Source organism: Tamandua tetradactyla, chromosome 14 (assembly GCF_023851605.1).
Source record: "Tamandua tetradactyla isolate mTamTet1 chromosome 14, mTamTet1.pri, whole genome shotgun sequence".
Taxonomy (NCBI): domain Eukaryota; kingdom Metazoa; phylum Chordata; class Mammalia; order Pilosa; family Myrmecophagidae; genus Tamandua; species Tamandua tetradactyla.
In genome coordinates, this window is record NC_135340.1 from 32,092,663 (window position 1) to 32,109,581 (window position 16,919).

General features: G+C 39.3%; 1 protein-coding gene and 1 pseudogene across 11 annotated transcripts in view; one reads left to right on the forward strand and one right to left on the reverse strand.

The window, feature by feature from the left end:
- SLC7A7 (solute carrier family 7 member 7) overlaps positions 1–16,919 on the forward strand; it is a 57,935-nt gene that overhangs the window by 32,341 nt on the left and 8,675 nt on the right. The gene's annotated exons all lie outside the window — the stretch shown is intronic.
- LOC143656633 (U6 spliceosomal RNA) lies at positions 15,518–15,610 on the reverse strand (annotated as a pseudogene).

Sequence of the window (16,919 nt, forward strand, 5' to 3'; positions counted from 1 at the left end):
CTAATCATCCACATTCACTTTTCTGTGAAGGCTAAGGATTGGGTCTTAATTACAGAACTTGACATTGGACTTGATACACAGTGCGTGTTTGGAACATGCTTCTTAGATGAATGAGTGAATGAGTGAATGAGTGAATGAATGAATGAATTTTGAGTTCTGAAGAAGCTCTCTGTCCAGGGTTACTAGACGAAGGTAGCTTTTCCCAGCTCCAAGTTTTCTGTAGCCAGAAATTCCTTTACCATAGGGGCAGATAATCCCATTCCTAGTCCTACATTCTTGAACACAAATAGAGAGGCACATGGTGTGGTGGAATGTGCGGGCTTTGTAGCTTGGCACTGGCTGAATTCCCCCAATTGTAAAATAAAGATAATAAAACCTACACTATGTCAGATTAAATTAGGTAACGTATATAACTAACCTGGCACATAATTGTTGGTCAAAAATGATAACTACTACTGCAAATTATATCCACAATTATATGCATCTTATTACTTTTTAAAAGCTTTACTTTCTACAGTTTGTCTTTAGTTGACTTAAAAGCAGCTACAATAGCTCAGAGATCAGAAAGGGGGGTTGAGACTTCTCTTCCTGTTTTGCAGGAGAGATAGAACTGTTGTCATAACCAGCCATAGGTATCCAGAATCTAGCTTCATAAGATCATCCTTTCCTCCCAGCCAAGGTGTTCTGGTGTACTGTTAGCATGGTTGGACATTTCTGCTCCTGCCTTCACTTGCCTACATTGTGATCTGTTTTTTTGTTTTTGTTTTTTAATTTTTACCTATTTTTTTGCCTTTCATAAACAGGACATTTGACCTCCTGTATCTTTTCTTGTTTAAAGCAGTTTTATTCACACATCATTCGATCCATCCAATGTGTATGAACAATGGCTCTCAGTGTAATCACAGACTTGAGCTTTCATCACCATAATCAATTTTGGAGCATTTTCATTGCTACAAAAGAAAAACCCCATACCCCTTCACCCCCTGTTCTTGGTACTTGATTGGTGTTGTACCTTTGTTACAATTGATGGGAGAATGTTAAAATATTATTATCTATAGTTTGTAGTTTACATTAGGTGTGTTTTTTCTTTTATACCACCCTGTTAGGAACACCCTGTAATAGTGACATATGTTTGTTCTAGTTCATGGAAGGTTGTTCTTATATTTTTGCTATTAACCACCTTCATTGTCCACAGCAGGGTTTCCTAGGTTATCCAGTCTCATGTTTCATTCTCTAGCTTTCTTTCTAGTGACGTACAGGACACTAAACTTCCTCTTTCAACCACAATTGCATGCATGATTCAGTCCTGAAACTTACATTCACAATAATGTGCTCTATCCATTTTCAGACACTTAGAATAAACCTTATTACAAAATTCTGCACGAATTAAGCATCAGCTCCCCATTCTCTGCCTTTACTTTATCGTCTTGTAACCTATATTCTATATATTAACTCCATGAATTTGATCATTGTATTTAGTTCATATTGATGAGGTGATACAGTATTTATCCATTTGTGTCTGGCTTATTTCACTCTACATAATGTCCTCATTATGTTGTGAAATGTATCAGAACTTCATTCCTTCTTACTGCTGAATAATTAATGCTATTTATGTATACACCACATTTTCTTTATCCATTCATAGGTTGAAGGATACTTGGGTTGTTTCCATCTTTTGGCAATTATGAATAATGCTGCTATAAATATCAGTGTGAAAATGTCTGCTCATGACTCTGCTTTCAGTTCTTCTGAATATATATGCCTAGTAGCTGGATTGTTGGATCGTATGGCAGCTCTCTACTTAGCTTTCTGAGGAACCATCAAACTGTCTTCCACAGTGCTCGTACTATTTTATATTCCCATAGCAGTGAGTAAGTGTTTCTATTTCTCCACATCCTCTCCAACACTTGTTGTCTTCTATTTGTTTAATAGTGGCCATTCTAATAGTAAGTGTGAAATGATATCTCATTGTGGTATTGATTTGCATATCTTTAATAGCTACTGATGTTGAGTCTCTTTTTTTTAACTTTTTTTATTAATTAAAAAAATTAAAAACAAAACATTAAGATATCATTCCATTCTACATATACAATCAGTAATTCTTAATATCATCACATAGTTGCATATTCATCATTTCTTAGAACATTTGCATCGATTTGGAAAAAGAAATAAAAAGACAACAGAAAAAGAAATAAAATGATAACAGAGAAAAAAAAGATTATACATACCATACCCCTTACCCCTTGCTTTCATTTACCACTAGCATTTCAAACTAAATTTATTTTAACATTTGTTCCCCCTATTATTTATTTTTATTCCATATGTTCTACTCTTCTGTTGATATAGTAGCTAAAAGGAGCATCAGACACAAGGTTTTCACATTCACAGAGTCTCATTGTGAAAGTCATATCATTGTTCAATCATCATCAAGAAACATGGCTACTGGAACACAGCTCTACATTTTCAGGCAGTTCCCTCCAGCCTCTCCGCTACATTTTCAACAAGGTGATATCTACTTAATGCATAAGAATATCCTCCAGGATAACCTCTCAACTCTGTTTGGAATCTCTCAGCCATTGACACTTAGTCTCATTTCACTCTTCCCCCTTTGGCCGAGAAGGTTCTCTCAATCCCTTGATGTTAATTCTCAGCTCATTCTAGGGCTTTTCTCAGTCCCTTGATGCTGAGTCTCAGCTCATTCCAGGATCTCTGTCCCACTTTGCCAGGAAGGTCCACATCCCTGGGAGTCATGTCCCACACAGAGAGGGGGAGGGTGGTGAGACTGCTCGTCATGTTGCTGAAGAGGGAGGCCACATCTGAGCAACAAAAGAGGCTCTCTTGGGGGTGATGTTGAGTCTCTTTTCATGTGTTTTTTAGCCACTTGTATTTTCTCTTTAGAAAAATGTCTAAGTCTTCTCCCCATTTTTAAGTTGGGTTATTTGTGTTTTCATTATTGAGTTGTAGGATTTCTTTTTGTATTCTGGATATTAAATCCTTATCAGATATTTAGTTTCCAATATTTTTCCCCATTGAGTAGGCTGCCTTTTCACCTTTTTGACAAAGTCCTTTAAAGCACAAAAGTCTTCAATGTTGAGGAGGTCTAATTTATGTTTTTTCTTTCCTTGCTTGTGTTTTGGGAGTAAAGGCTAAGAAACTACTGCCTCCCTTAAGATCTTAAATATGCTTCTCTTTATTCCCTTCCAGGAGTTTTATGGTCCTGGTTCTTATATTTAGGTCTTTGATCCATATTTGAATTAACTTTTATATAAGGTGTGAGATAGGGGTCTTCTTTCCTTCTTTTACATATGGTGTGCTGATTTAGAGGATGTATGTACCCTAGAAAAGCCATGTTTTTTTTTTTTTGTTCCCCCTATTATTTATTTTTATTCCATATGTTCTACTCATCTGTTGACAAGGTAGATAAAAGGAGCATCAGACGCAAGGTTTTCACAATCACACAGTCACATTGTGAAAGCTATATCATTATACAATCATCATCAAGAAACATGGCTACTGGAACACAGCTCTTCATTTTCAGGCAGTTCCCTCCAGTCTCTCCATTACATCTTGAATAACAAGGTGATATCTACTTAATGCGTAAGAATAACCTCCAGGATAATCTCTTGACTCTGTTTGGAATCTCTCAGCCATTGATACTTTGTCTCATTTCACTCTTCCCCCTTTTGGTCGAGAAGGTTTTCTCAATCCCTTGATGCTGAGTCTCAGCTCATTCTAGGATTTCTGTCCACGTTGCCAGGAAGGTCCACACCCCTGGGAGTCATGTCCCACGTAGACAGAGGGAGGGTGATGAATTTGCTTGTTGTGTTGGCTAGAGAGAGAGGCCACATCTGAGCAACAAAAGAGGTTCTTTTGGGGGTGACTCTTAGGCCTAATTTTAAGTAGATTTGACTTATCCTTTGTGGGGTTAAGTTTCATATGAACAACCCCAAGACTGGACGCTCTGCCCTTAGGGTTGGTTGTCCACACTGCTTGTGAGAATATCAAGAATTCAATTTGGGGAGGTTGAATTTTCCCCTGTTCTCACCATTCCCTGAAGGGGACTTTGCAAATACTTTTTTATTTACTGATCAAATCACTCTGGGATTTATCGGGGCATCACTCTGGACAAACCAACAAAATCTCATGTCCTACTCAAGGTTCCATATACTTATGATGTTCAATTAAGCTATCTACATAACTTATATTAGGAAATGCACTAGTCAAAATACAAATTTTGTACCAAGTAAACATTTTTTGCTTTAGTTTCACACATAAATTGAAATGAAAAGCCATGTTTTAATCCTAATCCCATTTTGTAAAGGCAGCCATTTCTTCTAATCCCTATTCAGTATTGTATGTTTGAAACTGAAATCATATCATTTCCCTGGAGATGTGATTTAATTGAGTGGTTGTTAAACTGGATTAGGTTGAGGTGTATCTCCACCCATTTGGGTGGTTCTTGATTAGTTTCTGGAGTCCTATAAAAGAGGAAACATTTTGAAGAATGGGAGATCCTGAGAGAGCAGAACACATAGCCATGAGAAGCAGAGAGTCCCTCAGCCAGCGATCTTTGGAAATGAAGAAGGAAAACACATCCCGGGGAGTTTCATGAAAGGAAGCCAGGAGAGAAAGCTAGCAGATGATGCTGTGTTCACCACATGCCTTTCCAGATGAGAGCGAAACCCTGACCCTGTTCACCATGTGCCTTCTCACTTGAGAGAGAGAATCTGAACTTCATTGGCCTTCTTGAATCAAGGTATCTTTCCCTGGATGCCTTTGATTGGACATTTCTATAGACTTGCTTTAACTGAGACATTTTCTCGGCCTTAAAACTATAAATTCCCCTTTTAAAAGCCATTCCGTTTCTGGTATATTGCATTCCAGCAGCTAGCAAACTAGAACATATGGATATGCAGTTCTCTCAGAAGCATTTGTTGAAGAGACTGTTCTGTTTAAATTGAATGGATTTGGCAGCCTTGTCAAAAATCAACTGACCATAAATGTGGAGGTCTATTTCTGAACTCTCAGTTTGGTGCCATTGATCAATATATATTATCTTTATGCCACTACATTCTGTTTTGACCGCTGTAGCTTTGTAATATGCTTTAAAGTCAGGAGTGTGAGTCCTCTAACTTTGTTCTTCCTTTTCAAAATGTTTTTAGTTTTTTGGGCCCCTTACCCTTCCAAATGTATGATAACTGGCTTTTCCATCTTTGAAAAGTAAGGCTGTTGGAATTTTGATTGTGATTGTGATGAATCTGTAACTCATTTTTGGTAGAATTGACATCTTAATGATATTTAGTTTTCAATCCATGAACACCTAATGTCCTCCCATTTATTTAGGTCTTCTCTGATTTCTTTTTATGATATTTTGTAGTTTTTCTGAATATAGGTCCTTTACATCATTGATTAAATTTATTCCTAGATGTTTGATTCCTTTAGTTGCTATTGTAAATGGAATTTTTTTCTTGAGTTCCTCTTGAGATTGCTCATTACTAATGTATAGAAACTTTATTGATTTTTGCATGTCAATTTTATATCCTGCCATTTTGCTGAACTTATCTATTGGCTCTAGTAGCTTTGTCATAGATTTTTTTGGGGGGACTTTCTAAATATATATCATATCATCTGCAAACAATGAAGGTTTTACTTCTTCCCGTTTAATTTGGATGCCTTTTATTTCTTTTTCTTGCCTAAGTGCTCTAGCTAGAACTTCTAGCACAATGTTGAATAACAGTGGTGGCAGTGGGCATCTTTGTTTTGTTTCTGGTCTTAGAGGGAAACCTTTCAGTCTTTCACCATTGAGTACAATGTTAGCTGTGGGTTTTTCATATATGTCCTTTATCATGTTGAGGAAGTTTCCTTTGATTCCTATCTTTTGAAGTGTTTTTATTAAGAAAAGATGCTATATTTTGTCCAATGCCTTTTCTGTGTCAATTGATATGATTATGTGGTTTTTCCCTTTTGATTTAATGTGGTATATTACATTAATTAGTTTTCTCGTGTTGAACTACCCTCACATGCTTGGAATAAAGCTCACTTGGTCATGGTGTATAATTCTTTTAATGTGCTGTTGGATTCAGTTTGAAAATATTTTTTAATTTTTGCACCTCTGCTCATTTGTGTTATTGGTCTGTAATTTCCTTTTCTTGTGGTATCTTTATACCTTTCATAAAAGTTGGGTAAGCGTTAGCCATTATTTTCTCAAATATTCTTCCTTCCCCTTTTCCCTTCCTTCTCTTCTTCTGGGACACCCATGGCACATATGTTTGTATGCTTCATACCTGTCATTCAATTTCCTGAGACCTGGCTCATTTCTTCCTATTCTTTTCTCTGTTTTTTTGGTCCGAGTTTGGATATCCTGTCTTGATAGCTTGCTGATCCTTTCTCCTGTATGTTCCAGTCTGCTGTTGTATGCCTCTAGTGTATTTTATTTTATTTTTTTTTGCATGGGCAGGCACCAGGAATCGAACCTGTGTCTCTGGCATAGCAGGTGAGAACTCTGCCTGCTGAGCCACCGAGGCCCACCCTCTAGTGTATTTTTAATCTCATTCCCATAAGTTTGCATGCTTTTGAATTCTTCTTTATACTCACCCAGTGTCTTTTATTTTTTGTCTACTTACATTAAAAAATAAAAAACAATTTTTATTGAGAAATATCTACACACTTACCATGAAACCATATTATACAATAAATATTTCACAGTATCATCATATAGTTGTGAATTCTTCACCATGATCATTTTCAGAACATTTGCATCACCCCAGAAAAAGAAATAAAATGAAAAAAAAGAACTCATACATTCCATACCCCTTACCCCACCCTCTCATCGACTGGCAGTATTTCAATGTACCCAATTTTTTACCCTTTAACTCCCACTATTGTTTATTTATTTTTTATCCTTATTTATTTATTTATTTATTTTTACTTATCTGTCCATACCCTGGATAACAGGAACATCAGACACACAAGGTTTTCACAATCACCTGGTCACATTGTAAAGGCTGTATAGTTATACAGTCCTCTTCAAGAATCAAGGCTACTGGAATCCAGTTCAACAGCTTCAGGTACTTCTCTCTAGCCACTCCAATACACAATAAATTAAAAAGGGTTATCTATATAATGTGTAAGACTAGCCTCTAGGATAACCTCTTCACTTTGAAATCTCTCAGCCACTGAGATTTTATTTTGCCTCATTTCTCTCTTCTGCCTTTTTTTCAAGAAGGTTTTCTCATTCCCACGATGCTGGGTCCTGGCTCATGCCTGGGAGTCAGGTCCCATGTTGCCAGAGAGATTTACATCCCTGGGAGTCATGTCCCACATAATGGGGGGGAGGGCAGTGAGTTCATCTGCTCAGTTGGTTTAGAAAGAGAAGCCACATCTGAGCAACAAAAGAGGTTTTCTGGGTATAAGCCTCAGGCATAATTATCAGTAGGCTTAGCTTTTCCTTTGCAGGAATAAGCTTCATAGGGGCGAACCCCAAGATTGAGGGCTCAGCCCATTGAATTTGTTGTCCCCACTGCTTGCAAGAATATCAGGAATTCCCCAGATGGGGAAGTTGAATATTTCCTCCTTTCTCCCCAGTATCTCGAGGGTACTTTGCAAATACTTTTTTATTCTCTGCCCAAATTACTCTGGGCTGTATCGGGACATCACACTAACCGGTACAAACTAACAAGATCTCATGCCCTGTTCAAGATTCCATATTATTATGGTGTTCAAGTAAACTGACCATGCAAATTAAATTAGATAATGTGCTACCCAAAATAAAAATTTTGCACCAAAAAAACATCTCTCCCTTTGGTTTTGCACAGAAGGTGAAGTTTGAAAATATGGGCCCTGTATCACCCTTTACCAGTATTCAGATTTACCTTAGTCCTATCCAGATCAGCTTTATTTATATCTCTAGATGAAGTCTGATCACTTTGTCAACTTTTTAAATAGTTGCTGCATGGGGTAATGCTGACTTTCATAGCTTTAGTGATCTAACTCTGAGTCTCAGGTGTCACATACATTCCCAGAGTTTCAGGGAACGACCAAGTTATATACCAATAGCTGAGTACCTCAGAATTTAGAACTATCTATTATAACTCTTAAATATTTGTTTCTGTTGTAAGAGCTTACAATCTGGGGCACTTTACAATAGGCTCCAACCTGATATCTTATGCTCTTGACTTCAGTTCTTTTGAATTTGTATATTACAGTTAGTCCATATGAGGGAGGCATGGTACTATTTTTCTTTTTGTTTCTGCCATTTCATTCAATATACTGTCCTTAAGGTTCACTCACCTAGCTGCATAAGGCTTTTCTTTGACACTTGGTTTGTCTGTATTTCCCAGCCAAAAACAAGTCCAGGGACCCATATAAGGGGTGCAAACCAATTGCCAAGGACCCTGGAGAGAGGTTCAAGAAAGATGCCAAAAAAGTCTATTTTTTTTTCAGTTCCCCAAGGCTGTGCTTTCCTGGCCTGCCCAGCAGATGGCAATCCTTGGCAATCTATGGCCCACAGTGCTAAACAGGCAGGATAATTTTAGTCCTCTGCTGGCTCCGCTTCTGACCTAGGTGGGAACAGTGGTGCCATGGTGCCTGCCCAGGATGTGCTAAAGCAGTGAGACCCAGTGGTCTAAATTCACCAGCCATTATCTGGACCAGTACTGGGCTGTGTCTCCCTCTTTTCCTGGGGAGGAGGACTTCTGCCGCTCTCCGGAGTCTGCAGCAGCCTCCAGGCAGGGACCAGACAGACCTGGAGCCACTTGCTTTGGTGGGGGGCGGATAGGCACCAGGAGCTGTGGCTGAGTGAATTACGGTTCTGCACCTCAGTTTCTCAGTCTTTTCATCCTGCTCAAAAAAATGCTCCCCTGGTGTCTGGAGCCCCAGAAGAGTTGTTCTGGACAGTTTCTGCCTGTCCACTAGCTGTTAGATGAGTGAGCCCTGCAGCGTCCTACTCTGCCATCATTCTGGAAGTTCTTACCTCCTGTATCTTGTCTGCACACTGTAGCAGTCAGCCGGTGACACTTATTAAGAGCCCCTTGCGAATATGGTACTTTTCTTTAGGGATCAAGCTGATTCTCTGTGTCACTGACACTTCACTTGTAGTAGGTGCTTCAATAAAGTTTGGCTGTATAAATGAACAGAAGATAATGGTTCCAGATTCAACTTGGCTGAGAAGGGCATTAAATGCTTTTGGCTTTCAGAGAGATGATGGGATGCTGTGGGAACTAGGCAGGGTGAAGGTGCAGTAAACAGCTCATCCTAAGTCTTGTGGACTGTCAAGGACTTCAGATCTCTGTGTGTCTGTCTGAGAGCTTTGGCCACATGTCCTCAGTCAGCTTCTCTTGGTATCAGAATGACTCATGTACTTGTGGCTAACGAAGTAGAACAGCCAGATGCTCGCCCCTCAACTGATTTTTTTGCCCTTTGAACTTTCTACTTGGAAGCTAGTTACCTCTCTCAGAGGGTTGTTCCCAAGAGCCATCTTATAGTTGGAGGTAAGGAAGCTTAACATTTCATACTTTGCACTGACGTCAACAAATGGACTGGTGTTCAGCCTGTGGACTCTTTCTAAGGGGGTCTGTGTGAACTTTGAAACAAATTCTTTGCTAGCAGTGAAGGTGTAGAGCCCTGTGCCGGTCTGATCTTCAAGGCTTTTTGAGGATTCACCTCCTTTCTCTGTTTCCTTTCTCTCTGCTTCAGAAAAAGTTGAGAGGATTAGTCTAGGATATTAGACGTGGTTGGGGAAGGAGATGGGGATAGCTGGTCCCAACGCTGGCTGCTCATTGGAATCACCTTAGAGTTAAAAAAAAACACTCACGTGTTCCTCCCTCCCTTTTGACAAAATAAATCTGAACCACTGGGTGCAAGAAAGGGAATTGGCTTGGAGAGTGAGAATTGAGAAAGCAGAAGCATTGCTGCTGTGGGTAATTGATAGGGTCTTTGCATCGCAGGAGGTGGGAAGAGAGATTGTCAATTATCGCCATGCTTCAGGATCCCCTGGGGAGCTTAAAAAACATGCCAGTAATTTCATTGACCTGAGCACTGGAATTTGTTAGAGCTGTCAAATGATGCCACTTTGCAACCAGGGTAGAGGAGTCCTGAGTTAAGAATTTAGGTTCATTCTGATCAAGGTTGTTCTGTATATGGTTATTTTGTTTAGTGATTGTACTAGGAAGCATGCCCAGAACAGGGAGATCATCAGGCTCCCCTGCAAAGTCCCATCTCCGACTTCCTGAATCAACTTCTGGGGACGGAGGTCCGACATTGTAGGCTAACAAATGCTTCAGGCAGTTCTGATGCTCACTCAGGCTTGAGGCCCATGTAGTTGAGTAAACCAATAAGGATCAGATTAACAAGGACTGACAGGCTTTGAGAAGGGAGCAGATGGGGCTGTTTAATATCAGAGCCTTCTACACAACTGCCTGCTTGCTCCCTCAGTGTAGTGCAGGGCTGCAGGGATGAAAGTGCTGACTGAGTTCTAGGAAGGAGAGCAGGAAGAATCTGATCCAGTGACCCATAGGGTTCGTGCTTGGCTTTGTCTCCCCAGAGGCTCTCACCCATGATGCCTGAGTAAGCGAAATGGCTCTCTAGCCAGAAGAGGTAAGCGTTTAAGGACCATCTGCTACTTGGGAGAAAGAATAGCAACCTAGAAAGCATGGAAGAAATAATACATCAAGGAAACCAGGAAGAAAAAGCGATCTTAAGGTGTAGAGAGTATCCCAAGCCAGCATTAGACAAAACAAGCTAACCAAAAATGGGATACAGCAGAGAAAAGGAGGAAGAATAAACTTGAAAATTCTGGGTTTAGCAAGTGGGTATGAGGTTTTTCTTAGAAAGTATGAATCTGGACCTTCTGAGGAAATAGAAGCTGTAGAGTACTCGGGAGATGTCAGGGTCTCAGAGACTTGGCTGCCCCATCTCCACAGCATGACTCTGAGTATAAGCAGACCCAGCCCAACGCAGAGACATGTGGATTTTTTGAGAAACACGTGACAAAGAGCTTGCTTACACCAGTTAAACACACGGACTGTGCTGCACTTCTGCTGATTGCTGTGGGATGGATGACATCACTAGTCATCTCAAGAAGACACTCAAGATGTGTCACTCGTGACTTTGAAGTTCAAAGTAGCGAACTGTGTGACAGGTAGAATTTTCATCTCCGTCAGTTGACGGCTATGTACGTAAAAGAAAAAAGTGAACACAGAAGACAGCACCTGACTGTAAATGCCAGGACACCAGAAAGGTAGGCTTCTGGAAAGGATGGAGCACATTTCATAGGGATTAGGAGGGATGCGTTTAATACTGTTTAAACTGAAATTTGGATGGAAAGGAAAAAAATGTTCAGATAAAAGTAGAAATCTAAATAGTTTAGAAGCTATCAGGAATTATATAGAAAGGAGAATAAAAGTGGAAAAATTGCTCAGTAATGCGTCTGGAGAAAATGGGAAAGAGGGTTGAGATTAATGTTTTTGGGCTCACATCAACAAACATTCAAAATAAAGTAAATAAACACATTTTCCATTTTACTACAAGGGCTAAACAATTTCATAACTATCACTGATATTTGATTGGAATATGGCAGTCAAAGGATATATCTTGTTCAAAAGACACATTTGCTAGAAAGAACTGGGACTGATGTAGTACATCAAAGAGATATGTACTTGTATCAGGCTCTGATGTAATAGGCAATGCCTGCCCTAGCTGGGAAGGTCATATTTTGATTCTCTGAATTGCAGTGAGAGGGAAATTTTAGTACACCAAGTGTGGTAGTTAGATTCAGTTGTCAACTTGGCCAGGTGAAGGCACCTAGTTCTGTTGCTGCAGACATGAGCCAATGGTACGTGAACCTCATTTGTTGCTGATTTACATCTGCAGTTGGCTAGGAGGGGTGCCTGCTGCAATGAAGGACATTTAACTTAATTGGCTGGTGCTTAAACGAGAGAGCACAACGTAGCACAGCCAAACAGCTCGGAATTCCTCATCTCAGCACTCGCAGCTCAGCCCAGGCCTTTGGAGATGCAGAAAGAAGTCACCCCGGGGAAAGTTGTTGGAACCCAGGGGCCTGGAGAGAAGGCCAGCAGAGACCATCCTGTGCCTTCCCACGTAAGAAAGACCCTTAGTGGAAAGTTGGCTGCCTTTCCTCTGAAGAACTAACAAAATAAATCCCCTTTTATTAAAAGCCAATCCGTTATTTTTGCAAGCAATGGGGGCAACCAATGCAATGGGCTGAGCCCTCGACCTTGAGGTTTGCCCTGATGGAGCTTGTCTCTCTCTTCTTGGGGAGAACAACTTTTGGTTGTTCCTAGGAGTCAGCCCCAAAGAGCCTCTTTTGTTGTTCAAATGTGGCATCTCTCTCTAAGCCAACTTGGCAGGTAGACTCACTGCCCTACCCCTGCATGGGACATGACTCCCAGGGATATAAATCTCCCTGGCAATATGGGACAGGACTTCAAGGATGAGCCAAGACCTGGCATCATGGGATTGAGTGAGCCTTTTCGACCAAAAGAGGGTAGAAAGAAATGAGTCAGAGTGAGGTTCAGGGGCTGAGGGACTTCAAATAGAATAGAGATGTTATCCTGGAGGTTATTCTTAGGAATTAGATAGATATCCCGTTTTAGTTTATAACATATTGGAGTGGCTGGAGGGAAGTCCCTGAAACTGTTGAACTGTGTTCCAGTAGCCCTGATTCTTGAAGACAATTGTATAACCATATAGCCTTTATAATGTGACCATGTGATCATGAAAACCTTGTGTCTGATGCTCCCTTTATCTAGGGTATGGACAGATGAGTTAAAAAGTAAGGATAAAAAATAAATAATGAAGGGGATAAGGGGTAAAAATTTGTGTAGACTGAAATACTTGTGATCAATGAGAAGGAAGGGTAAGGGGTATGGGATCTATGAATTTTTTATTTTTTGTCTTTACTTCTTTTCCTGGAGTGATGCAGATGTTCTAAAAATGATCATGGTGATGAGTGCACAACTATGTGATGATATTGTGAGCTACTGATTTTACACTATGTAGGGACTGTATGCATGTGAAGACTTTTCAATAAAATATATATAAAAAGAAGACACACACACACACACACACACAAAGCCAATCCGTTTCTGGTGTGTTGCATTCCGGCACCTAGCAAACTAGAACACATAAGTAACAGAGAAAGAATTTTGAACTCCTTTCTTTATTTCCCAAGAAATATAATGACCAACGCTGGCAAGGTACTATTTTAGCCCTCTGCCTATAGGTGGGTTCCTTCCCATAGTGAAATACATCTTTCTTCCCTCACTATAGATATATAGCCCATCCTTTAGAAGGACATCAAAACACTGGTTTCTGGTAATCCGATCTGCTTACCTTGGGAACAAAAATCGTTGCTTGGTGATGGGGTCTGGGAGTATTCAGGTTCCACAGGAATTTTTCTTAAGATCTCCCTTAGCACTAAATAAATCCCCGTCCTGAAGCAAGAAGGCTGGTGGAGAGAACCAGAGGAGAGGATCAAAGATGAAGGAAGTAGAAGTAATGTAATTGTGGGCATGTAGTGCAGACCACCTGATCAGAAAGAGAATAAATATTTTGCTTTCATAATAAAGATTACAAAATCGATCAAAGTGAAAATATGGTAGCAGTGGAAGCCTCCCTGAAGAATCTTTGCCAAAAACTGGTTTCATTCTGTTAAAAGCAGTACCTCTACATTTTTAAAAGATGGTTTATTGTGGAAAATTTCAAGCACATACGAAAGTAGAGAGAATTAGTACAATGAATTTCCATAGTCCAAGCAACCACTTGAACAATGGTCAACATAGTTTCATCTAAACTCCCTCCTACTCCTCCCTTACCCTTCTAGATTATTTAAAGCAAATTCAAGACATCATACCATTTAATAATTAAAGGCTTCAATATGAATCTCTAAAGGATAAAGACTTTTCAATTTATTTTTATTATTAAGGAGAAATGTGAAATCCTTGGGAGGGAGAAGTGACTGCTAAGAGTTTATACCTCCCAGGAAAAGAACTGCTGTGTTTGTTTCCTCAGAAATGCACTCAAACTTTTTTAGGCAAATAGATCACAGAAAAGTTCAGGAAAATAAAACATTGTAATCTCTTCAACAGTGTTTGAAAAACAGAAAAGACCTGGAGGCACTTAAAATTGAAATTCTGATAAGATAGTTGAAAATGATCACGGTCAGGAGGAAAAGGAAACTTATCTGAAGAAACTAATGTGACTGAAATTGCTTTTGAAAAAACATTATGGTTATACAACATAAGATTTGCCATTTTAGCCATTTAAAAATTATTTATTTATTAATTAAAAAATTTATCAACAAACGAACTAAAACATTAATGTGATCATTTCATTCTACATATATATCAGTAATTCACAATATCATCATTTAGTTGCATATTCATCATTTCTTAGAACATTTGCATCAATTCAGAAAAAGAAAAAACAGGAAAAGAAATAAAAAGAAAACAGAAAAAAAAAAGATTATACATCCCATACCCCTTACCCCTTGCTTTCATTGATCACTAGCATTTCAAACTAAATTATTTTAACATCTGTTCCCCCTATTATTTATTTTTATTCCATATGTTCTACTCCTTTGTTGACAAGGTAGATAAAAGGAGCATCAGACACAAGGTTTTCACAATCACACAGTCACATTGTGAAAGCTATATCATTATACAATCATCTTCAAGAAACATGGCTACTGGAACACAGCTCTACATTTTCAGGCAGTTCCCTCCAGCCTCTCCATTACATCTTGGATAACAAGGTGACATCTATTTAACGCATAAGAATAACCTCCAGGATAACCTCTCGACTCTGTTTGGAATCTCTCAGCCATTGACATTTTGTCTCATTTCACTTTTCCCCCTTTTGGTGGAGAAGGTTTTCTCAATCCCTTGATGCTGAGTGTCAGCTCATTCTAGGGTAACCATTTTTAGGTGTACAATTTGGTGATATTAATTATATTTACAATGTTGTGCTACCATCAACACCATTCATTACGTAAACTTTTTCATCACCCCCCTGGCCCCCTACAAATTGCTTTTTGATGAGCTTAGATTTTGAAAGACAAGATACACAAGAGAGGGCAACAAGTGGTGTAACCAAGAATACATACATGGGTGGCCCAAACCTGCAAGAAGAGTGTCTTGAAGATTAACGCCCAGAATGAAATGAATGAATAAATGACTGAGCACAACAGAAGACTCTGAAAAGAATGTTCATTGTGGGAAAAGCAAGGGAAGGGTTGGATGCTCTGGAGGCCGTTAGTTCTATGATAATAGGTGATACAGAGAAAGGAGGACATATGTCTTATTTTCCTTCTAAAGTTGTCTGTTTAATAGAAGGATTGCTAACTTAGAAAGAGTTCAATAAATATGGTTATGCCAAAGAAGAAGCAAGGCCAAGAGAGTGGAGGAGATAGTAATAAAGCATGTCAACAGGAATATCAGGTACATACAGATTTCCAGAGGCTCTTGGCAAACTCTGATGATATTCTTTTTTTTTTTTTTTTTGAAATATGGAACGCTTCACGAATTTGCGTGTCATCCTTGCTCAGGGGTCATGCTAATCTTCTCTGTATCTGATGATATTCTTATTGACAAAACGGGAAAAAAAGGTGGACTAAATAGAAGAATAGTTTGGTGGATTTTGGTTGGTTGAATAATTACAGATTGATGGTAACATAGTGGAAGGTCTACAGTGAGGGAGTATAGGGCTCTGCCTATTCTGGTGAACATTTTAAATTAGTGACTTCAGTAAAGCCCCAGAAAGTAAGCCAATCAGATTTGCATAAAATTGAAGGGGTTTGTACTGAATGATAAAATCAAGCACATATAATTCCATTTCCAATAGGTGGGAATGATTCAAAGAAAATTCATGGAGGAAATATACTATAAATAAATCACTTTTACAGACCCAGAAAGGCCAGGCAGGAAGAGCTTATCAGCTTGCGATGGAAAAAAAGAAGTTGTAGTTGACCACGAGCGCACAGTGAGACCCCCATAGTCTGCAAACAATGTTTGGAGTTTTCTGTGTGTGTCTGACATTTCAAGGGAGACACTGATAAACCTGCAGTAAATGCAAAGGAGAGTCTTGCAATGGTGTTTTGGTTTGCTAATGCTGCTGGAATGGAATACCAGAAAAGGAATGGCTCTTATAAAGGGAATTTATAAAGTTGCAAGTTTACAGTTCTAATACCATAAAATTTGTCCAAACATCCAGAGAAGACATTCAGAGAAAGACACCTTGACCCAAGAAAGGCTGATGGGTCGGGAATATCTCAGTCGCTGGGAAGGCATGGGGCTGGTGTCTGTTGGCTTTGGCTTCTGTTTTCCAACAATTTCACCAGGGGTATTTTCTTTCTGTGTCACCAAATGTCTGGGTCTCATGTTGGCTCTGTTGCTTCTAAGATTTCTGCAAAATATTTCCTCTTTTAAAGGACTCCAGTAAACTAATCAAGACACCTTGAATGGGCAGAGTCACTTCTCCACCTAATCAAAAGTTCACACCCAGAATTGGGTTGGCCAATCTCCATGGAAACAATCCAATCAAAGATTTTTACCCTAAACAATAGGTCTGGCTCCACAAGATTGGATCAAGATTTAAACTTGGCTTTTCTGGGGTACATTATAGTTTTAAGTAGGCACAGATGGTCAATGGTGTAGATGCCAGATTTGCCAAATAGGGGTTGAAGAAACTGGATTTGTAGCCTGAAAGAAGGAAGCCTTAAGGGTGTTAGGTTTTGATCTTTAGTTATACCAATAGCTATTGTGTGGAAGAGGGTTTAGCTTGATTCTGTGTCGCACCGAAGGAGTGGTCTAGCACTCTGGGTGGAAGTTATCATGAAGAAACTTTTGGATTAGTGGAAGGAAGAACTGTAGACCTCTTAAAAAAATGGAATGAGTGCTAATAAG